Source organism: Triturus cristatus, chromosome 6 (assembly GCF_964204655.1).
Source record: "Triturus cristatus chromosome 6, aTriCri1.1, whole genome shotgun sequence".
Taxonomy (NCBI): domain Eukaryota; kingdom Metazoa; phylum Chordata; class Amphibia; order Caudata; family Salamandridae; genus Triturus; species Triturus cristatus.
Window position 1 is genome coordinate 1,012,398,750 of NC_140589.1, and position 23,222 is coordinate 1,012,421,971.

The following is a 23,222-nucleotide window of genomic DNA, read 5'->3' on the forward strand; positions in this document are numbered from 1 at the left end:
TTGAGATGCCATCAGTGATGTCACTGACCATGCAATGAGCGATGTAATATGTGAAGTCATTAGCAGTGTCTTGCGGGGGTTTGAGTTACAGTTATCTCCACTAACTATAACTGCTGAATTTCTCTGGTTTTTTATGAGTGAAATGTCAGCCTATCAATAACGTCCTTGTAACCTTTGTTTTTGACATCTCAAATGACATCACTGATGACATCATTTAGTTATTATGAGTGTTTTCTGAAGGTTTTTGAGTGTTAAACATATATACTAAGGTACCATGAAAGTTAATAGTGATAGTATTTCTAATATATGGCAAGTGAGTGGCTGTGTGACTGTCTGTGTCAGTGTCTGAGTGGGTTTTGAGTGCCTGTATGTGTCTGTGAATGGCTGTGTTAGTGGCTGTATAATTGTGTTAGTGTTTGTGTGTGTGAGCAGCTGTATGGGTGAGTTAGTGGCTGTGTGACTGTCTGTATTAGAGAGTGAGTGGGTGTGTGAATTGCTACATGGGTGACTGAGTGGATGTGTGGCTGGCTGCATAGGTTTATGAGTGGGTGCATGCATGGCTGTTTGAGTAACTGATTGGCTTTGTGAGTGACTGTGTAGGTTAGGGAATGGATGTGAAAGTTGATGAATGGGTGAGTGAGTAGATGTATAGGTAAGTGAGTGGGTGTCAGAGGCTGTATTAGAGAGTGACAGTGTGTGTGAGTGGCTGTAAAGGTGAGTGACTGGGTGAGTGAGTGATTGTATGCATGTGTGAATGGGTATGTAAGTGGTTCTGTGGATATCCATGGGTGTGTGAATAGTTGTATGGATGAGTGAGCACCTGAATGAATGGCTGGGTTGCGGTGGTACTGGCTATATGAGTGAGTGAGTGGTTGTATGAGTGGCTGTATGCATGAGTGACTGGGCATGCAAGTAGTTTCATGGATCTGTGAATGAGTATGTAAGTGAATGTGTGGGTTGTGTGAATGAGTGTATGAGAAGCTGTATGTGGGTATGAGTGGGTATGAAATTGATTATGTGGATGATGTCATCAGTGATGTCATTTGAGATATCATCAGTGATGTCACTGACCAAGTCATGAGTGATGTAATATGTGAGGTCATAAGCAGTGCATTGGAGGGGCATATTTTATAGTTAACTCATAGTTGCAGAATTTCTATGGCATTGTACGCATGAAATCTGAGCCTAACTATAACGTCCCAGTAACCTTTGGCTTATTTAGTGAATTTCTACAGTGTTTAAAATCAATTTCCCAACTATAATTTCCCTGTAATCTTTTTTTAGTAAATTTCTATGTTTTAAAAAACAAATCCTAGCTGTAAACAGTAACCTTTGACAGTGAGTATGTGAATGAGTGCTGGCGTGTCTCAGTAGGTCTATGAGTGGGTGTGAGAGTTCTGAGAGGGTCTTTCAGTGGGTGTGTGAGTGTCTGACAGGGTCTTGGAGTGGTTGCATAAGTGTCTCACTGAGTGTGTGCGTGGGTGCTTGAGTGTCTGAGTAGGTTTGTGAGTGACTCCATCAGTGTGTCAGTCGGTCTATGATCTAATGTTAATGTTAACTGGATTTATAGAGCACATTGTTACCCTGAGGTGTCCTGGCACTAGCTCTCTGATCTTGGCTTGGTGGAGTGAATGTATGAGTGTCTTAGTGGGCCTATAAGTGGGTGCATACGTTTCTGAGTGAGTCTGTGAGTGGGTGAGTGGCTCTTTGAGTGGGTATGTAAGTGAGTACATGAGTATCTGAGTAGATTTGTGAGTGAGTGCATGAGTCTCTGAGTGGGTCTGTGTCTAAGTACATGAGTGCTTTATTGGATCTGTGAGTGAGTGCATGAGTCTCTGAGTGGGTCTGTGAGTAGGTGCCTGAGTGTCTAGTTGGGTCTGTGAGTGGTTGTTTGAGTGTCTGAGTGGGTCTGTGAGTATGTGCATGAGTCTCTGAGTGGGTCTGTTTGTAAGTGCATGTGTTTCTCACTGGGTCTGTGAGTGAGTGCATGAGTCTCTGAGTGGGGCTGTGACTGTGTGAGTCTCTGAGTGGGTCTGTGAGAGAGTGTGAGTCTGGGTCTATGAGTGGGATGCGTGAGTCTGTGAGTAGGTGCATGAGTGTCTACGTGGGTCTGTGAGTGGGTTAATGAGTATGTGAATGGGTTTGTGAGTGGCTGCATGAGCCTCTGAGTAGGGCCGTGAGTGAGTGCATGAGTCTCTGAGTAGGTCGGAGTGTGTGAGTCTGATTGGGTCTGTGAGTTGGTGCACAAATCCGTGAGTGGGTGTGTGAGAGTCTAAGTGGGTCTGTGAGTGGCTGCATGAGTCTCTGAGTGGGATTGTGAGTGGGTATATGAGTGTCTCAGTGGGTCTGTAAGTGAGTATATGAGTCTCTGTGTGGATCTGTGAGTGAGTGTGTATGTCTGACTGCTCCTTTTTTTCTGTTTTGCCTTTTCTGATTGTTTTCTGCCCTTTGTTTTGCCTTTCCTGCTCGTTTTTCTGCCTGTTTTGTCTTTCTGGCATGCTTTGCTGTCCTCTGGTTTGCCCTCTACTGCTCTGTTTTGACTTTCCTGCTAGTTTTTCTGTCCTATGTTTTGCCCCTTTCTGCTTGATTTTCTACCCTCCATTTTGCCTTGTTCTGCCCTTTGTTTTGCCCTCTTCTGCCCTGTTTTGCCATTTCTGCTATTTTTTCTGCACTCTATTTCCCCTCTCTGGGCCAATTTCAGTTACAGGGACCCCGGTGCCTGGCCACAATTCAATAGGGGAGGGGGGCTGCATGGCCTCCCTCAGCAGGACATTTTTGGCCCGGGGACTCCATCCCCCGGGACCAGCCTTAATTGAATATGGAAGGGGGTTATGCGGCCCCCCAGCCAAGCTGATTTAGATCCCAGGAACCCCATCCCCCAGATCTCAGCCACAATTTAATGGGGGAGGAGGGCTACATGGCTCACCCCCGCCAATTTTGGTCCTAGGAACCCAAAGCCCTGGGGTCCAGCCACAATTGAAAGGGGGAGGATGGCTGTGCGTCCCCCGTCCCCAGGTTGTTTTCAGCCCCAGGAACCCCAGTCCCTAGGGCCCAGCCGTAGCTAAATTTGGGAAGTGGACCAAATGGCCCTCTCCCTGGGCTGATTTTGGCCCCAGGGATCCCATCCCCCAGGGCTCAGCCATGTTTCTCTGGGTGGCCTAGTCCCACCTATGGTACCCAGTCTGCAGGATAGGTACTGCAGGGGGAGCCTCAAGGCCACCACGGTCCCAGCTGGCTCACTGCCTCCTGCAGGAGTTGGTATTGCTCTTGCATGCAGGGTGCTGCTGGAAATGCGGCCCCCTGCATGTGAGAGCAATCTTTATTCTCTTCACCTGCCCACATAAAGCCCCAGGGAGGAGAGGGGCCCCTAGATCACAAAGAGCCTAATGAGGGTGTCGGTGCACCCCCTCCTTTTTTTAACAAATGCCCCTAGGACCTGACCTACCTGGGGCTCTTTTTAAAACAAGCGCAGAAGTCAGTGCTTGGTTCTTTTTTTGGTTTTGTTTACCGGAATTGCGGATCCACAATGATTTTTAGTGAGAATTTTAAAAAACAATATGCTTTTTTGTCTTGGCTAAAATCGAGTCCTAAGAGGGCTGCCAACACTTACTGCTTGAAGTGTTGGCAGCCAATTAGATCTCAGCACAAGATTGGGAGGGTTCCCTAGCTATACAAATTTGGATTTCTGTAAATAACTCATAAACCACTGAACAGATTTAAATCAAATAACATAAAGTACTCTTTCTGGAACTAGAGATAGCTTCCAAGCAAATTTAGTGTAATTCCATCCAGCGGTTCAGGCTATAGCCGTGTTCAAAATCCCTATGGGAATTAACATGGGAAGGGCAATTGTTTTGACCCCACCCCTTTTTTTCAGCCCCCGCTTGACGGATCGCCTCCAAAACGTAGCATGCACAACAAAAATCACTTGTGCACTTTTTTTGAAAATGTCATGAAGATTCATCAAACGGCACAAACGATATAGGCAAGTCAAAAAATGCTTTTTTCTATTGAAACATGGTCCTAACTATAACTACCTAATCCCAGCCATTAAAGATAAGGTTAAAGTAACATTATAGTTAGGTGGATTTCTCAGTGAACACATTAATGTCTAGAACTAAGAAAAACACAAAAGTTCAGCAGTTATTGTTAATAGCACTAACTATAACTTGCCATGCACTGTCTGACATACAGGCCATAAAAGCACATAAAACAAAACAATACATTATAGCAAAATATAAGCACGTCATGCAAAAGACTATATATATATATTTTTTTAAAAACACTATAAATATACATTCATAACTGCATTCTTGAGTTAGCTCCCCCAGGCCTGCTCAGTATTCTTTAGTAGGAAATTGTGCAATATGCATAAAATACATAATTTCTACATTGGCTACAAGGTGAGGAGCAATAACAAGTGCTGTAACAGATGACTTTTTCATTAAGAATTAGAACACCTATTTGATGCTAAAAAATGTGTTCTTATCTAAGAAATACTAAAAGAAGAAGAATATGGATACCAATTTAAGATAGATAAAATTATAAAAGTTGTAAAACACCTTGGCAATAGGTCAATTGTGGTAGGGATAAACATACAATACAATGATTACATACAACCATTATTCTAAATCAAAGGTGCATAACATAGCGTGACTGACAGTTGTTATAAATCTAATGATTTCCTATAGGGACTTTCTTTAGAATAGCTCAACGAATGAATCGAATAGAATTTAAAAACCGCGAGATGGAGAACACAATAGGCATATCGGTATCATACTTAAAAAGTCTAAACACCTCAGAACAATGTCTATTCCCCTATATTCCTACACAGTTGTAGCAACCACCGAGACCTTGACTTCCCGTAGGCAGGGCAGAAGAAAAGTACATGCATTTCAGTTTCCTCTGCTTGGTCACACCCTAGGCAATCTAGAGTATGGGTGCCCTGCCACTTATTGGTAAATGATCAAAGCGGGAGCACCCCATGTCTAAATTGGAGAAAGAGCTTTTTCGCTAGAAGTGGATGAATATAATCTAGCGCCGGTTCTAGCCTATATTTCTGTTTTAATTCCAAGAACCTAGAAGTTAGGCAACCAAGCTTGGTCCCCTGCCATAATTGGGCCAATTTAAATTCTCTATAGGTCTCGAGGAGTGCCTTTCTGGGGATCTTAGGACAGATTTCTCCAGCAGAAGTCCACATGTTGACCCTCCCCAGAGCCTGGCAAGTGTGCCTCATATAGGCTAGCCAGGGAGTTTCCACGCACCTTGTAGCCTTAAAACATCCTTCACCTCTTCTTTGTATTTGGCTAGTTCGGGGGTACTCCAAAGGCATTGCCAATATAGGAGAGGTCTAGAAGAGGCTACATCTGCTATAGGGCTAATCCCTAGGTTCATCCTGAGGGGTGTTAATGGAGAGCTAGTGAGAAGACCCAACAAATGCCTGAGAAATGAATTCTCTGTCAATGATAAAGGGGTAGATGAACAGTGGCCCCATAATTCTACCCCATACAAGGCCGCACCACTTGCCTGTGTCTTATAAATTTCTGCTACAGGGCCTATCACTTTGTGCTTGCAGCTCTTATATACCTTTATAATACCCCCCGTAGACTGGGTCAGTTTTAGACTAGGTTTCTTAATTTGTGTCCCCCATTCCATTTTTTCAGTTAGTGTAATCCCTAAATATTCAAAAATAGACACCCTCTATAGGACCCTTCCATCTAGTCGGGGATTTGGGCAGTTCGTAGTGTTCGCGTTGAAAACCATATACTTGTTTTTTTGTAAATTTATCTCCAATCCCCAGCTTCCACAAAAAGTGCTAATTACATCAAGGACCCTTTGCATGCCCATAGGAGATTTGGAAAGTAAAAGCGTATCATCCGCAAACATAAGTGTAGAAATGTTGCGGTTCACTAACCTAGGTGCATCAATATCTTTTCCAGCCAGCAAGGATTCTATTAGGCCGTTTATAAAAAGGGAAAAGAGTGTCGGGGGTCAGGACACATCCTTGGCGCATCCCTTTCTCTACAGGGAAGGGGGTAGAAAGTTCACATCATATATGACATCACTTATGACATCTCAAAAGAAATAATTGATACGATCACTGATGACATCACTGATGACATCATCCAAGCTTTGTTTTCCCATATTTTGCTCTATAATTTAGATGGCATTAGATGCCTGACAGTAAGCACAAAATAGCTCAGTAGAATATCAGCTATCATTACTACTATCAGAGGTAGAACTCTCGTAGGTGCTAAAAACAAGCATTATGTGCAACATTGACCTTATACCACATACTTTACAGCTAGCATAGCCAATAATAACAATCAACCACAGATGTATAAGAACCTTCATTGACCTCAATGTTCAATCTCTAAACAAATGTTCACTGAAAGCCAAATTCCTAAAAATAGTGAATGTCAGTTCCAAAACAAATGACCTATTATGGGCAGCTTTTATCTATATCAATGCTCTGAGACTTACCAAAACTACATTGAGAAATGAGGTTGACATCAGAAGAAAACTGGGTCCTGTAAACAGTGCTTACTCTATGGATAGAGTTTACGTTATACCACATTGTAAGCACAAAATAAAAACATTCATGGAAAAGCAGAGTAATAAAAAGTATCTACTAGGAACAGTGTATACTGTATGCAACACTTGTCAGAAAATACAATATTTGCTCAAAATAAACAAGATCTGAAGGTGGTAAACATCATACTACCTGTACCTCTCATACTGTGGTGAAATCTTTAGAGACAGCCCATCTTCTCAAGCAAAACAAGCATCTGTACATAGCTTAGTACTTGGTGCATACAGTCTTGGATGTTAAGTAGAAACTGATATGCTGACTGAATTCTGTCTAAAAACTCAAAGTTGCTTACAAATGTTAGTATCTACTGTGTATAATCTCACCCCTGTTGAAAAGTACCAAAACATTTGTGTGGAACATAATGAACACAAGTCATCAACTTTTCCCCTGCACACAGAGTTACTCTTACAAAGATTTATAACATGTTCAATACCTCTACACAAGTATGGTGCAGCAGGAGCAAATATGTTTTGTAAACACTTACATCCATTAGCTGGACTCAGGCTGTACAAAACAGGATAGACAAATAATACTGTACTTACACACAACTTTGTATACTATAAGACAAACTAGCACACTCATTGGATAATGTCAGTGATGCCATCAATTATTCCATTTTAGAAGCATGATTGATGTCATAAATGATGTCATATAACATGTAATGAGTGATGTCATATGTGAGGTCATAAGCAGTGTATGGTGGGGGCACAAGTTATAGTTAGCACCGCTAACTGTAAGTGCTGAATTTCAGTGTTTTTTATTTCAAAATGTTAATCTTGTCACTGAGAAATTCACCTAACTATAACTTTACTTTAACCTTTAGATTTTTCAATGACTTTCTAAGGTTTTTCTAAAACAAAAATAGATGTTTTGTCACACCAAACTATAACGTTAATTTAACCTTTGTTTTTCTTAGTGAATCTCTAGGGTTTTCTTTTAAAGTAAATGAATAATTTTTTTTTGTGTATATATGGTAGAAAAACTGAAGAATATATCCTGTGTGCGGAAAGGGAACGCCTTTGTATTGTAATATAACGGGTGTGTGTGTAGCAGTGAGTGGAAATGGACTATCCTTACCTTTCAGACCTCTCTTGTTACTCAAATATGAATTTACCTTGACAAACCAATAGACAAGAGGCGTTTTGTAAAACGGGAACAGTTGGTTTAATGAAACACTTTCACCGGGAGCACAGTTAAAGAAGCTGTTCTGAGGACTATCTCAAGGTACAATTAATTTGAAAGAGTCATTATACAGTTTTAGAGTGTCATAAAGTACTCCTGATGATCCTTTCTTGGTAAAAGATTGAGGGTCTTGTCTGTGGAGTCATAAATAAGGCGCCTGATAACAAATGAAGATGGGCCTCAACCTTGCGTGGACACAATGGGGGCCAGTGGATAGCGTGACTAATATCGGGAGCAATTGTATCAATATTAACACTCTCTAAGATGACGGGTGTGTGTAGTTCGGTGTGTGGATGGACTGGCCTCTCCTTTCAGACCTCACTTTCAGATGATAGGTGTGTGTAGTAGGGCATGTGGATTGACTGACCTCTCATTTGAGATCTCTCTCTCAGATGACGGGTATGCATAGTAGGGTGCATGGGGAAGGACTATCCTCTCCTTTGAGACCTCTTTTACAGATGATGGGTGTGCGTTGTAGTGTGTGCACATAGACTAGCCTCTCCTTTGAGACCTCTCTCTCAAATGAACAGTGTGTGTAGAAGTGAGTGGGGAGGGACTGGCCTCTCCTTTCACATCTCTCTCTCACATGATTGGTGTGTGTAGTAGTGAGTGGGGAGGGACTGGCTCCTCGTTTTAGCCCCCTCTCTCAGGTGGCAGGTGTGCATAGTAGGGTGTAAGGAGGGACTGGCCTCTCATTTCAGACTTCTCTCTCAGATAATGGGTATCTGTAGTAGGGTATATGGGGAGTGACAGGTCTCTCCTTTCAGACCTCTCTCTCAGATGATGGGTGTGCGTAGTAGGGTGTGAGGAGGAACTGGCCTCTACATTTAGACTCCTCTCTCAGATGACGGGTGTGCATAGTAGCGTGTGTGGAGGAACTAGCCTCTCAGCTGAGACCTCTCTTTTGAATGACAGGTGTGCATAGTAGTGTGCTTGGATGGACATGTACCTCCTTCAAGACTTCCCTTTCAGATGTTGGGTGTGTGGAGGAGAGTGTATCGGGAGCGGCTGGTCTCTCCTTTGAGACCCCTCTTTCAGATGATAGGTCTGTGTAGTAGCAGCCTTCAACTGCTACGTTATGTGGCCTCCCCAAATATACCTTGGCTCCACTAAGGGCATCATTGAACACTGCGGCTAGACTGGTTACAGGTACCAAAAGAAATGCACAACGATCCCCAGTCCTAAAATCCCTTAAAGGGTTGCCCTACGAACCTCGAATTGAGCTAAAGATTCCTTGTCTGGCGCACAAAGCCCTCCATTTCAAAAACCCCAGTTACTTAGTGCAAAAGCTTGACTTATCCAGGGGTGGTAGACCCTCAAGAAGTACGAACTCTTTCCTCTTGAAACCACACATTTTTAGCAAAAAGAGAACCTGCCACCTAGCCTTCTCCGGCGCTGCCCCGAAGATCTGGAACTCTCTTCCACCGGAAGTACACATAAATTCCTCCATGGTTGCTTTCAAATTGGAAGCCAAAAGATTCCTAATGAACAAGTTCTTACCTTAAAAGGGTTAGGATGAACTGCTTTAAGTCCCTGATCCTACAACCGTTAGACCTTCATTGGATGCTGCTCTTCTTTACCTCATTGTTTGCCCCCCTCTTAGCTCGCCATGTATCATTTAATGTATTATTCTCCTGTAACCCCTTTGTCCTGTAATTATTCCTGCTTCTTATTTGTTTTTTGATGTTGATATTGCATTTATCGCCTTCCTTCCATCCTTTTGTAAAGCGCTCTGATATCCTCCGGGATCTTGTTCGTGGTATATAAAACTTTATAAATAAATAAATAGGGTGTGTGGATTGACTGGCCTCTCATTTGAGATCTCTCTCTCAGATGATGGGTGTGTATAGTAGGGTGTATTGGGAAGGACTGTCCTCTCCTTTGAGACCTCTCTTACAGATGATGGGTGTGCGTAGAAGTGAGTGGGGAGGGACTGGCCTCTCCTTTCACATCTCTCACTCAAATGACAGGTGTGCATAGTAGTGAGTGGGGAGAGACTAGCCTTTCCTTCCAGACCTCTCACTCAGATGATGGGTGTGTATAGTAGGGTATGTGGATGGACTGACCTCTCCTTTGAGACCTCTCTCTCACATGACAGGTGGTTGTAGTAGGGTACATGGGGAGTGACAGGCCTCTCATTTCAGACCTCTCTCTCATATGAAAGGTGTGCATAGTTAGGTTTGGGGAGAGACTAGTCTCTCCTCATAGACCTCTCTCTCAGATGACAGGTGTGTGCAGTACGATGTGAGGATGGACTGCCCTCTCCTTTCAGACCCCTCTCCCAGATGACAGGTGTATATAGTAGTGTGTGTGAAGGGACCAGCCTCTCAGCTGAGACCTCTCTTTTGAATGAAGGGTGTGCTTCTTTGGGTTCTGGGAGGGACGGGTCTCTCTTTTCAGAACCCTCTCTCCTATGATAGGTGTGCATAGTTGACTGTGTGGAGGGACTGTCCTCTGCGCTGAGACCCCTCTCTTGAATAAATGATGTGCATAGTAGGCTGTGGGGAGGGACTGCCTCTCCCTTCATACCCCCCCTTATTGATGATGGGTGTGTGTAGTAGGGTGCAGGGAGGGACTTGCCTCTCCTCTCAAACTTCTCTCTCAGATGACGGATGGATATGCTAGGGTGGTTGGAGGGACTGGCCTCTCTGCTTAGACTCCTCTCTTGGACGATAGGTGTGCATAGTAGGGTGTGAGAAGAGCCTTAACTCTGCACACAACTCTTCTCAAGCCGATTGGAATTCTCTGATAAATACAATCTCCACTAAGACTTCTTTCTACAGTAAAGAGTGTGTATGCCAGAATGTAGTCAAAGAACACCTACTCCTTCCTATTTTTCACAATCCCACAAGTGTCGAGAGACTGTAACATTTAAAAAAAAAAAGAATTAACATTCTACTCATCACAGTACTTATGTCTTACACATTACCTCACAATAACAAGGGCTGCAATATACATTTCTGTTTTTTTTTAAAACTTTTTTTATTGAATTTTGCAATCAAAAAAGACAGGACAAATAATATCAATTAGAACTGAGGGGAAAAACAATAAAGGAACAATCACAGTATGTAGATATAATGGTTCCAGGAACATCCCCTTACAAAATACACAATATCACAAGGCATTACAGTAGGGGATGGCGAGCTATACAAGAAGACAATTACAATAATTGTCAGGAAACTATAATGGCATTTTATAAAGGAGAAATGTGTGGCAAGAGATCCCAAGGGAGAACCCCAAAAATAGCCCACAAGTGCAATACATCAAGAAGCCGCACGAAGACAATTCCCATAAGGGAAACCAGTAATATCCCACCATTGCCCCCTGCCGGACCTCTGCAGGGTGAGAGGGAAAGATTCCACATTTATCTGGTTTACACTTTATCCGCCGGATAATCTTGATATAGGCTCCAAAAATTATTGGGACAACTCTGGGGAGGGGGAGTAATTCACTATATAATTCACTTTGTGCGTTACAATATAACATATCACGGGACCATTGCGCTATGTTGGGGGGGACCTCAGGCCCAGTGCATTGCAACTACGTGCTTAGCTATCAGTAGTCCTATGTCGACCAAGCACCTAATACCTTTGCGAATATGTTTGGAGAAGCCAAGCAGAGCTAACAATGGGTCAGGATTCAGAGTCTCTCCAGTAATATCACTAAGTTTACGGAAAATGGCCTCAGGGCATAGCCAAGCCATGTGGATAAACCCTGCAGGGTCAATACCACACCTTTCACATTTCGCGGAATCACGGAGACCATATTTGTGTAGGCGGAACAGTGTGTAATATACTCTATTGATTAATTTAAAAAGTAAAAGGCGGTGCCGCCCATTCAGGGAGACGCGCCATGTATCATCGTCTAGTGCTCTTTCTAGATCGATTTGCCAGTCGAGCCTGGATTTAGTGAAGTGATGTTTTCGATAATCTTGAGTGAGAGAGTGAATGTTTGAGACAACCTTTTGAGGGGATTCTGCCCGCAGTAAGCGAAAGGGGCAACTTCCGGCGGTTCGGACAGTTCATCGCCCAACATGTCACGGAGCACTTGCCTAACCCTATAATAGTGAAACGTCGTCAGAGGGGTAACGACCCGCCCGTCCGAGACAAGGTCCTTACATCCCCAGCCAACTCCGTCATCAAAGAGGTCACCAATATGGGTTATGTCAAGTGATGTTAGTGCATGTTTCATCTCTGGCTCAATGAGGGCCGGCAACCAAAAGCACAGTTCTACTGGACCAAGTGGAGAGTATAGAATAGTAGCTGCCTGCCTCTTAAGTATATTGTACCATGCATGCGTAGCGGCATTGATTGAATCAAGTGTACCCAAGCGTCTATAAGGGGTGCGGAAGAGAAATTAAGCTAGTGAGGAGGGTGCAGCTGCAACCCTGTCTATGTGCAAATTAGGAGGAGGGGCCTGCTGGTGCAGCCAGTAGAAAGCAGCCAAACATTGTGCCCCATAATAATAAAGTTCCAAGTCCGGAGCGCCTAGTCCACCCATGGATTAAGGAAGCGTTAGAATGTCCCATCTGACCCGGGGTTGTTTACTGGCCCAGGCTAGTTGAATCAGTAGCGACTTGATGCGCTTAAAGAAAGGAGCAGGAAGTATCATCGATATGTTGCAGAATAGAAATAAAAAACGAGGGAGGACCACCATTTTCATTAAAGAGACTCTGCTCATGAGGGATAAAGGCAAGTGCACCCATCTGCTGATGTCATCTTCGAGTCTGGACACCGCCCTGCCATAGTTCTCGTTAAACACCACTTCTGAGTTAGTGTGAACATGCATACCCAGACATCGCACAGAATCGATAGTCCACTGCAGCGGGAACTCCAGCTCCATAGGTTCCAGAGCGGGCGTGAGTGGGAAAATGGCAGACTTAGTCCAGTAATCTGGAGGCCGATGGGGAGTTTTATAGGACAGACACTAGCCTGGAGAAGAGGTCGCCAACGCCCATTCGCCTCAGAACCAACATCATAAATTCCCACTCAACCGAATCGAAAGCCTTTTCGGCATCTAAGAATATCGCACCTGCTTTGACCTCCAGATTAGTATGTGGGATGGCACTGAAGACTGTATGCAGATTGTGGGTCAGAGTGCATCCCAGTACAAAGCCAGCTTGCTCGGGACTAACCAGCATCAGTACCAATGGAGCTAAGCAATTGGCGAGTACTTTAGTGAACAGTTTAGTATTAACATTCAGTAAGGAAAGCGGTCTATAAGATGAGCACTCGCCCGGAGGCTTACCTGGCTTCGGGACAGTGACCAGGAGGGCCTCCCGCATCGACATTGGCATCATACCACTCTCGCCCATTTCTTCGAATAAGGTAATCAGATCGGGGTCCAGAAGTTCTCTGAACTCCTTGTCAAAGGCCACAGTTAGGCCGTCTTGTCCGGAAGCGCTCCCCGCTCGCATGGATTTGAGCGCCTCTTGTATTTCCCAGGCCTCAAGTGGCCTCATCAAGTATTACCTGTGCTCGTCAACCAGCCAGGGGAGCTTAATATGTTCCAGGTTCTTCACAGCTCCTTCATTCCCTCCCGATAGTCTGGAATGATAAAGTTCATAATAATAATACACTAAACCTGTCAGCAATGGCGTCAGGGTTAAGTAAGATCTCGCTGTTGACTGCATGGAGTTCTGTAATTCCAGTTGTCTCCCGTCTACCCTTCAGGATCGCTGCTAGTGTGGTGCCCGGATGCTCTCCCTCACCATATGATTTGGCGACAGCATATTTGCCAAGAACTTTAACCTCCCTGTCAGCAGTCTCATGATACTCTTCCATTGTATCTTTTAATTCCGCGGCCACCTGTTCGGCTCCCACCCCTAGGGCCTTCCATTCAAGAGCAGCAAGTTTCTTTTCCAGGACTTTCAGATGATCCCTGATAGAGCGGAGAACTCCTGAGTGTTTGGACATAGCAATCCCTCTTATTTAAACTTTAAAGGCTTCCCATGTTGTGACAAATAGGGGAACTATTAGTGTTGAAGAAGACCTCGATGGTTTATGCCATTTCCGCCTTGAACACGCTATCCAGCAAGGCATAAGGCGGGAAACACCAGGTAAAAGGAGCTGGCTTTTTCAATGGTGTGTTAAACCATAATTGAACTGGTGAATGGTGTGAGTATGAGCGTGGGTGAACCTCACAGATGCGGATATCAGCGGCTAGTAGATAGGAGACAAAGCAGTAATCGATCCTGGTATATAGGTAATGCGGGGCCGAATAGTGCTTAAATCCCCCCCGGGCCATTATTTCTGGAGCACCAAACCTCTATCATGTTCAGCTCTGCTATGGCATCCTCGACAGCTTTAACGGCCATTGACTGCCTGCACGCTGGTCCCCCAGAGCGGTCTAGTGCAGGATTGAGGTTACAATTGAAATCTCCTCCCCAAACTAATGGAAAAGATGCCCAGCACCACAGGTGTACCAGCAGGTCCCTATCGAAATTGGGGCCGTATACATTAATAGTAATAAACTCCATCCCCTTCCCTTTGATCTTCAAGATTACAAACCTTCCCTCTTTATCGGTCTAACGGCCTCTAGGGATATACTGCCTTTAGTGTTAACCCATGTCAGCAGCCCGCAGGCATATGTAGAGAAGCCAGCAGAGTGAAAGGCGCCATGTAGAAGCCTATGGGTAAGCATCTGGGAGTCGGTGGGTAAATGGGTCTCTTGCAGGAGCGCAAAATCTATATTATGTCTATTGACACTTTCCTAGTTTTCTGGAAGTCAGTTATGCCCCTAATATTCCAGGTTAACAGCTTCAGCCCATTGCCTGGTGGACTACATAAGAAATTGTGGCAGCATGAGTCTCTCTCCCACATCTAGACAGAAAAATCCTCAAATCCTCCACCCATCTTATGGACGTTCTGCATTAATGAAGCACCATGTACATACTGTGTCAGGAAAAAAACAATAGAAAAACAAACATTTCTTATCAAATCCCTCCCCCCACCCATGACATGCAAGCCACAACTTAGCATTGACGACACCCTCCTGCCCCCCCACCCTCCCCAACAAGACCCATACTCCAGTAAGACTAATACGATGAGTTACCTTCCTACCAAACTGCAAAGTAGAAATCATAATACTGCCATCAAATGCTAGTCCGTTGCATCCATGCTTAACAAAAACAACGCAGGTAGTTCGGCTGCGACAACCCAACACCCCGCCCTCATATTCAGGGTGTGTAGTCAACCAATGGCACATAGAGTCAAAAAGGTCAAACCAATCCCAGTCACGCCTAATAACATGAAAAGCTGAACAATACTCGCTGTATACTGGATTCATGAATAATATAGAGCAGGAACAGAGACCCAGTCACAGGATCGTGGTCCGATGAGATCAAAAGAGGAGGGGGGAGACTGGGCAGACCCAGACCTAGCGTCACAAAGAGTCCCACTCCAATGGAACATGGCGGGTGTCACTTTAATCCTCGTCTGCAGCAGCACCACTGGCCTCCTCATCCAGTCCCTCAGATTCCTGACTGCGGCCAGCTGTCTTGGGAAGGTCTTTCAAAGCTTTCTGGAGTGATTTGGGGTCAAGAAAAATTCTGAAGTGCTCATTTATGTTGACTCTCAGTCTAGAAGGGTACAGCATAGCGTAGTTGATGTTTTGGTTGCCGCTTCAAAGGTGCAAATTGACGCCTGGCTCCTGCACCGTCATCATAAAGTATGGGAACAGGGAGATCGTGGAACCTTTGAACTGGAGGGTACCTTTTGCTCTTGCTTGCTTCAGGGCGGCGACCCTATCCCTGTAATTCAAGAGCCTAGCTATTACTGGATGTGGCGGTGCCTGAGAACATCTCTCGACCCAGAAGTGTGATCAACAATTCTTCAGTACGTACCCCCATGTTACCGGTAGAGGTAGTTTCCGGTAGCCCCGTGATGGGTAAGTTACTCCTCCTGGACCTCGCCTCCAATTTCTCTACTTTCTCCTGCTGGGCGATTAACGTCTTAGCAAACTGTTTTTGTGTTGCACTAACCTCCGTCTGTGCCTCCTCAACCTCGGTGACTCTCCTTTCAGTAATATTAATGCATCCGCCATGTTTGTCAAGGCACTCTGACATTCTTTCCATCCGGTATGCAAGAGTGTCAATCTTGCCATCGATGGTGGAGAGACTTTTCTGCATTGCCGCGATGATCTGTTTTAGATCCCCGTTGTCTCCTCCGAGAAGTTGTCCTAGTCACCAGTGGAAGGGGCACCCTCTGCGTCCCTAGATCTCGACTTGCGCTGCTCAAACTGCAGCTTAAACTGGGTTTTGTCCACCTTGCCCATAGTAGGTTGGTGGGTTAGCGGGGACCCTGTTCTTCACCAACCAGCTGTGGTCCGTCTCAGGCCACAAGAATAGGATGTAGCACTATCTTCACTACTTTGCAGACCACGGACCGCTATCTCAGTGGGGTTTCCAGAACACCGGGCGCCCCCTGCTCGCAAGAATGGGCCGCACTAACCAGGGTTGCTTCAATGTACCTGAGGTGTGGAATCCACCAGAGCTTCCCCTTGTAAAACACTCAGGTAATGTAGTCCGGACGCTCAAGATGAAAGGGCTGACAGCAGGCAGAAAGAGTGCCTCGTGGGCAACAAAATCAGGCTGAGCACAATTCAATAGGCCAGGAGTCCATGCACTACAGCAGATGAGGAGAATGCCTCATGGGCGGCAATGTCAGGGCGAGCACAATTCAATGAACCAGGAGCCCATGCATCACAACAGGTGAAGGTAGTGCCTCGCGGGCAGCAATGCAGGGCGAGCACAATTCAGTAGGCTAGGAGACAAGGCGCCACCAGGAGAGCCTCTAGCTCGGGCCACTTTGCTTTTGTAGAAAGTCTATGGGTTCCCACCTCCAGCCGCTAGTGAACACCGCTCTGCCAGCTCTGCCCTAGCGTTTCTCCACGTTCCAAAATCAAGGGCAAAGCAGGTTATTGAAGGCAGGCCAGAGGGCATCTAGGGGCAGCGGCAGTCAGGGCCAGGGATGTAACAGCCCCACCACGCGCCGCCCAGAGTCGCCACCTCACCTCCGTGATCCTAATATATCCGGAAGGCTCCTCCCGTTCCGCGATCAGCAGCATGGCCCACACAGCGCTCCCCGAGGCCAAGCCGTCCAGTGTTATTCCGTGATGTACGGCCTCGGATCTAAGGCCCGCAGCTCGTCTGACAAGGCCGCCGCGTCTCACCGCATTCACGGCCTCGTCGAGCCACGCACTCGGGTGCAGTCACTGGGAGGCAGCAGGTCGGATCGGCGCACAGAGCGTATGTAGGCCCCAGCAATTCGGGCCAGTGCTCTGATCTCGGTGGAACTCGCCTCAAACGTTACCGCTGTCACCAGCTGTCTCCCACTGCAATTCAGGGATAACTTATTGGGCATGGACGTAGGATAAATGAAGGATAGGAGTGAAGACTCACGGAGCTCGCTCAAAGCACGGCCATATTAGGCTCCGGCAAGCTCCGCCCCCACAATATAAATTTCTACGAGTAGAATGTATTGAGAACTCACCTACTCCTTTTTAATATTCGCTATACCGCAAAAGTCCAACAAGATCGTACATTTAAAAAAATATTTTTTTTCATCACAGCAGTTATGGCTTAGAAGCCTCCTCTCCAAATCTAGGGAGACAGGATGCCTTTCTTCTGCTCCTTTATACATCTTTTTTACTTCATTTTCACAACCCCTGCAATTTTTCACAGTAAATAGTAATGGCGGCTATTTCATTTCTTAAACTCTAACAGCCAATCAGAATAATCACTCCCATGAGAGTGTGAAGGGTCATGGAAAAACGGGCGTCCCTAGTCCATTCACAGGGCTCCATTTCTGAATTCACAAAACCAACCATCCAAATATCTATATTTTCTTACCCTTATTATCTCAAAAACTACTGAGCGGATTTACAGCAAATCACAAAAAGCACAATCTGCGGAGCAAGATCTAGCTTCCTCATGCATTTGGTGTAATTACGTTTGGCAGTTTTTGCTGTACCTTTGTCTAAAGAAGAGTATGAAAAATGCATAGGGATTTTGCCTTTTAAGACCCCCTTTTTTCTTGCTCCAGCTTTCTGGATTACCCAAAACTTTCCAGGGATGAGCTGTGGTGGATTGACTTTTGGGGGGGGAGGGGGAATCGGTGAGGAATCATCAAACTGAGCCAAAGTTATTAGCAAACCAAAATCACTCTGTCTATGGAAAAGCAGACCTAACTGTAACTACCTAGTGAAGACTCATATTCACTAGTATTCACACACAGGTATATATATATATGACTTCTTCCTACAAAAATATGTCCAAGAACTCCCATCTTTTATTAAAGATACTGGGGATTTTCTCACCAAGATTTATGACTTGCAATGGAAAGATGATTATATTCTGATGACACTCGACGTCAACATGCTGTACACAAGCATCAGGCATAAAGATGGACTCAATGCCTTGAAACACTTCTTGGGCAAGAGATCGATTGACTTATATACTCATACTGTAATGTTGCTTGAAATGTCAGAATGGTGCCTAGAGAACAATATGTTCATATTCGATAAATTGTTCTACAAACAATTGCGCGGCACATCCATGGGTACCTGCTTCGCCCCCAGTTATGCTAATTTGCATATGGGCTGGTGGGAGGAGCAGGTACTCATGAATAAGTACAACAAAGTGATGAAAGAAAATGTGGTGATATACGCAAGATACATTGATGACCTTTCATTCTCTGGCAAGGTTCGGAAGAATCTGCTCTTGCATTCCAGTGAGATCAATGAAAATTCTCGGAACCTCACCTTTACCTGCCACACAAGCATGTCACTCATTCAATTCCTAGATCTTGAGGTTTTTGTAGAAGATTCTAAAATCGAAACTAGAACATACAGGAAGCCCACATCAGGGAACTCAATTTTGCATTATAGTAGCTTTCATCCCACCACACTAAAGGAAAGCATTCCATTTGCAGAGTGCCTTCGCATGAAGCGCAATTATAGTACAGAAAACAGTCTTATTAAGGCCACTGACACACTGTTTAATAGGCTGGAATCCAGGGGCTATAGTGCGAACACCTTAGGTAAAGCCAATGCTAAAGCCAAGAATATCAGTAGGAATGAATTATTGTTCCCTAATACTGAAAGAGTCAAAATGAAAGAAGAAGCAAAAAAGAAAAATTGTGAAACAGGAACTCCCAGATTGATAACAGGCTTTAACCCATACCATGGGTTATTTCGCAAAATGCTATATAAACATTGGAAAATTGTGCGCAATGACCCGGTTTTGGGTCAGAAAATACCTAAGACACCATCTATTTCATTCAGACACGCCAAATCAATGAGACAAGAACTAGTGTGCAATGCCCCGAGTGCCAGCAGAGGCTCGGACTGGCTCAGAACCAATAAGGGATTTACTAAATGCGCCAAATGTAAATCTTGCCGATATGGCACCAACACCAAAGAAATCATCACCCCGCTAAGACACTCCCCCTTTATTATAAGGGGAAGTTTCACATGCAAAAGTGAGTTTGCTGTATATTTGTTGCAATGTACGTGCAACAAACGCTACATAGGGAGTACCATACATCCTGTTCATGTTTGCATTCTTCAACACTTGCGGGCAATCAACAATGACGACCCCAACTACAAAGTAGCTAGACACATTAACCAATACCATTGTGGGAATGTAAGTGATCTCTCATATTGTGTAATCGATACTGTACCTAAAAATCAGAGAGAAGGAAATAGACAACAGGCACTCCGCAGACTTGAATCCAAATACATAATCTTGTTTAATACCAAAATTCCTAATGGTATGAATGCTGATGAAGCATTGTCCGTACATCTGTAGTCCCTTTCTGCCTGTCCTGTTCCGTACCCAGCTCCAAGTTTTTACTTCAGGCTCACTTGTTATCCTTTTGGAGTATTTCTGGAGTTACTTAGTTTAGTTGTATACCCAGATTTTCACTGACACGTTATGTCTTAATTATCTTTCTCACACTTTTCTTCTTCGTTTTTATTTACTCTTTCTATGTATAGACTACATATATTTTTCTCAATATTTTTCTTTTAAATTTATCTTTTTTTCTCTTTCCCCCTTTTTTTCTCTGTCTTGTATGCATTTTTTCTTTTCGATTTCTCTTCTCATTTTGTAGTCATTTAAGTTTGAATATTGCTAAGATAACTTTCCGCTCTTTGTTGTAAATAAGATAAAACATCGTCCAGCCACAAAAAGACTATCATTGCCCACTTGGGCTTTATGTGATGGAATGACTGCGTATCGATTTTTAATCTGATTTCCAACTTGGTTTGCACACATGTATTGATTTATTTACTGCAACTATATTTATATGTTATTCAATAGTCATCCAAAAATGTGATTTATTCTTGTTTCTGGACATCGTTCATTTATCATCACGGTATTTCCTTTTTTTGAGTGGAAGAATCATGTAGTTTTCTATTTTAGATATACAAACAGTATTCACTGGTACATATATTAAGAGCAATATGAAAAGTAATAATGTAGATATATGCATTGACAATAGGAAAAAAGAAAATTAGTCTTTTTTCTTTACAGAAATCTGGGTATACCCGATTTTGAGGCATTTGGAATTAAGAAATGTATCTTTCCCCTACAATACATACATTATTATATTTTTTCTGTATGTTTTACATAGAATTTTGCATTTCTTTTGCCTATTTACAATGTATTGTATTTATGCAAGGTTATTCTAAATGTTTTCTTCTATGTTTATGCTTTCTTTGTTGTCATGACAACCTTTGAAGTAACTCGGCATATAATGGCTGCCGAAGGTGAAGCCCGTCGTTGTAATAAAGGCGGCTTGCCGTCGAAATGCGTCGTGGCCCTCTTTGTGAAATAAACCCGTTTTTTGCCTTATCCTCACGGAGTCTACGCCTGTCATCAATTGTTTTTGGCAGGACTGGTTGCATATATATATATATACATATATATATTTCAACAAACATATGTAGGGATGTTATACTTAGGAAATAGAATTAGAAAAACCTTGGAAATTCACTAAAAGAAACAAAGGTTACAGGGACATTATAGTTAGGTTCAGATTTTACACACACAGCAATAGAAATTTAGTAGTTATAATTAATTATCTCAAGTAAGTATAACTTGTGCCCTAAGGTAACTATTACTTGCGCCCCTACCCGGTTCCCAGCCATATTGTAAATGGGGAATGGGCACATAGCCCCCCCTCTGGCGATTCCTGGCCGTGGGGACCCATCCCTCATGCCCAGCCATATTATAAAGGGGGAGAGGGGCATTCAGCCTCCCTCCCTGGGCCAATTTGCCCCCAGGAATCCAGCCTCCAGGGCCCTCCACCTTTTCACATGGGGAGGGGAGCACACAGCCTCTCTCTTTCGTCCAATATTGGCCCTGAGGACAACATCCCTTAGGGCCTGGGCAATTATAAATGGGGGAGAGGGGCCACGTGGCCCCTCTCACCAGTCTGATTTCAGCCTCAGGGACCAAACCCCCAGGGGTCTGGCCAATAAAGGGTGGATGCCTTGGAGCCCACCCAGGGCACCCACTGCATCTTTATTGGGAGCTGCCAGGGGTGCAGCCCCCGCAGGCCTTCCAACTCCCCACTTCCAGCAGGAGCTGGCATTGCTACCACCCACAAGGAGCAGCTAAAAATGCTGCTCCCTGTGGGTTGGAGCAATATTTACATCTGTTTCCCTGCCTGGTTTAGTGAGGGCAGGGAAACAGATGAAAGGGAAACAGTGTTTACAATGCTGTTTCCACAATGCATAGCCTTACAACGTGGTCATTACATCGCAAGTCGTAACAACGACTTGCTGTAGGAGGCGTGCAACACCAGGGAATGTGTTGGATTTCAAATCCAACACCTTCCCTGCTGTTGCACAAACTGGAGTAGGAAAAGTAATTAATACTATTCCTAAGTCCAGCACGCCCCTTACAGCAAGTCGATGTAATGGCACGTGTGGTAACAACACAGTCATTGTAATGACTGTGTTGTAAAGCCATGTGTGGCAAATGTTTGCATAGTAACGTCATACATTCCAGATGAAAAGTTCACTCCCAGTGGGCTTGGCGGGAGATATTTACATTTCTCTCTCCAAGCAAGAGCAAACACAGGTTTCCCTGCTCCCCCCAGGACATACCTGGAGCTGGCCCTGGGGGAAAAGGATGCCAGGGCCATTAATGGCTCTGGGAGGAGGGCCACATGTCCCCGCTCCCCCTTTTTTCACATTCGGGCCCCAGGGGTGGTGGTCCCTGGGCCTACAATCGGCCCGGGAAGCGGGCCACATGCCCCCCTTCCCTTCATATTTCACAGCCGGGTCCCAGGGGTGTGGCGGCCCCAGGGGCCAAAATCTGCCCGGGAGGGGGGCCACGTGCCCACTCCCACTATGAAATGAGGCTGGGCCCCTGAAGATGGGGTTCCCAGGTCTGAAATCAGCTCGGGGAGGGGGCTCTGTGGGCCCCTTCCACTTCTATTCAGCCAGGCCCCAGGGGATGGGGTTCCCGGGGCCGAAAGTGACCCATGGAGTGGGGCTGCAAACATCCCCCTCCCCTATATATTAAATAATGAATTGCCCCTGGGACCTGGCCCACCCGGAGGGCTAAGAAAACACAAGCGCTGGAAACCACCCTTGTGTTTTTTTTTTTTTACATTTTCCTGTGGATCCTCTGCCAATTTGCTGGGAATGAAAAAACTTCGAGTCCCAAGATGGCTGCCACCACTTCCGTCTTGAAATGGTGGTACCCAATCAGATCTCACCATGAGATTTGCTAGATCTGCAAAGGGTCCGTGTCCTAAGATATACATAAATCTTTTTTCTTTAATGACTCCAAAACTACTGAACCGATTTACACCAAATTACAAATAGGCTCTCCCTGGACCAAGAGCTAGCTTTATGCCAAATGTGGTGTAGTTCTATTCTGTGGTTCGGGCTGTAGTTGTATCTAAAATCCATATGTGAAATTGCATGGGGAAAACGCTTTTTGGGACCCCCCTTTTTCTTGGCCCCTTCTTGATGAATTGCCCCTAAACTTTTCAGACAGCAGCTGAAATGATTGTCATCCTAGTTTTAAAAATAGCGTGAAGATTCGTCAAACGTCATCAAAGTTATTAACAAAAAAAACCCACTTTGTCTATGGAAACTAGGTACTAAATATCACTACTTACTGGCGATATATAAAGACCCCCCAGCCATAAAAAGTACCTCGACCCTCCCTGAGCGCTAAAATGACGCCGATCCCCCCAAGCCCCTAAAAACTACCTTGCCCCACCCTGAAATCTAAAAATTACCCTGACTCCCCCCAGAGCCCTTAAAACTTCCCAGAGCCCTGAAAACTACCCTGAACCAAACTGAGCACTAAAAACAACCCAGACCCCGCCTTAGCCCTAAAAACAGCCCTGACCCCAAGTTCTAAAAACGATCCCAACCCTTGAAACCCAGCCTTAGCCCCAGCCCCGCTTAACTTAATGCGTCC

At 44.7% G+C, this 23,222-nt stretch overlaps 1 protein-coding gene across 4 annotated transcripts in view; it reads left to right on the top strand.

Annotated features, from left to right (window-relative positions):
• RASGRP3 (RAS guanyl releasing protein 3) overlaps positions 1-23,222 on the top strand; it is a 540,454-nt gene that overhangs the window by 339,299 nt on the left and 177,933 nt on the right. The window lies entirely within an intron of this gene.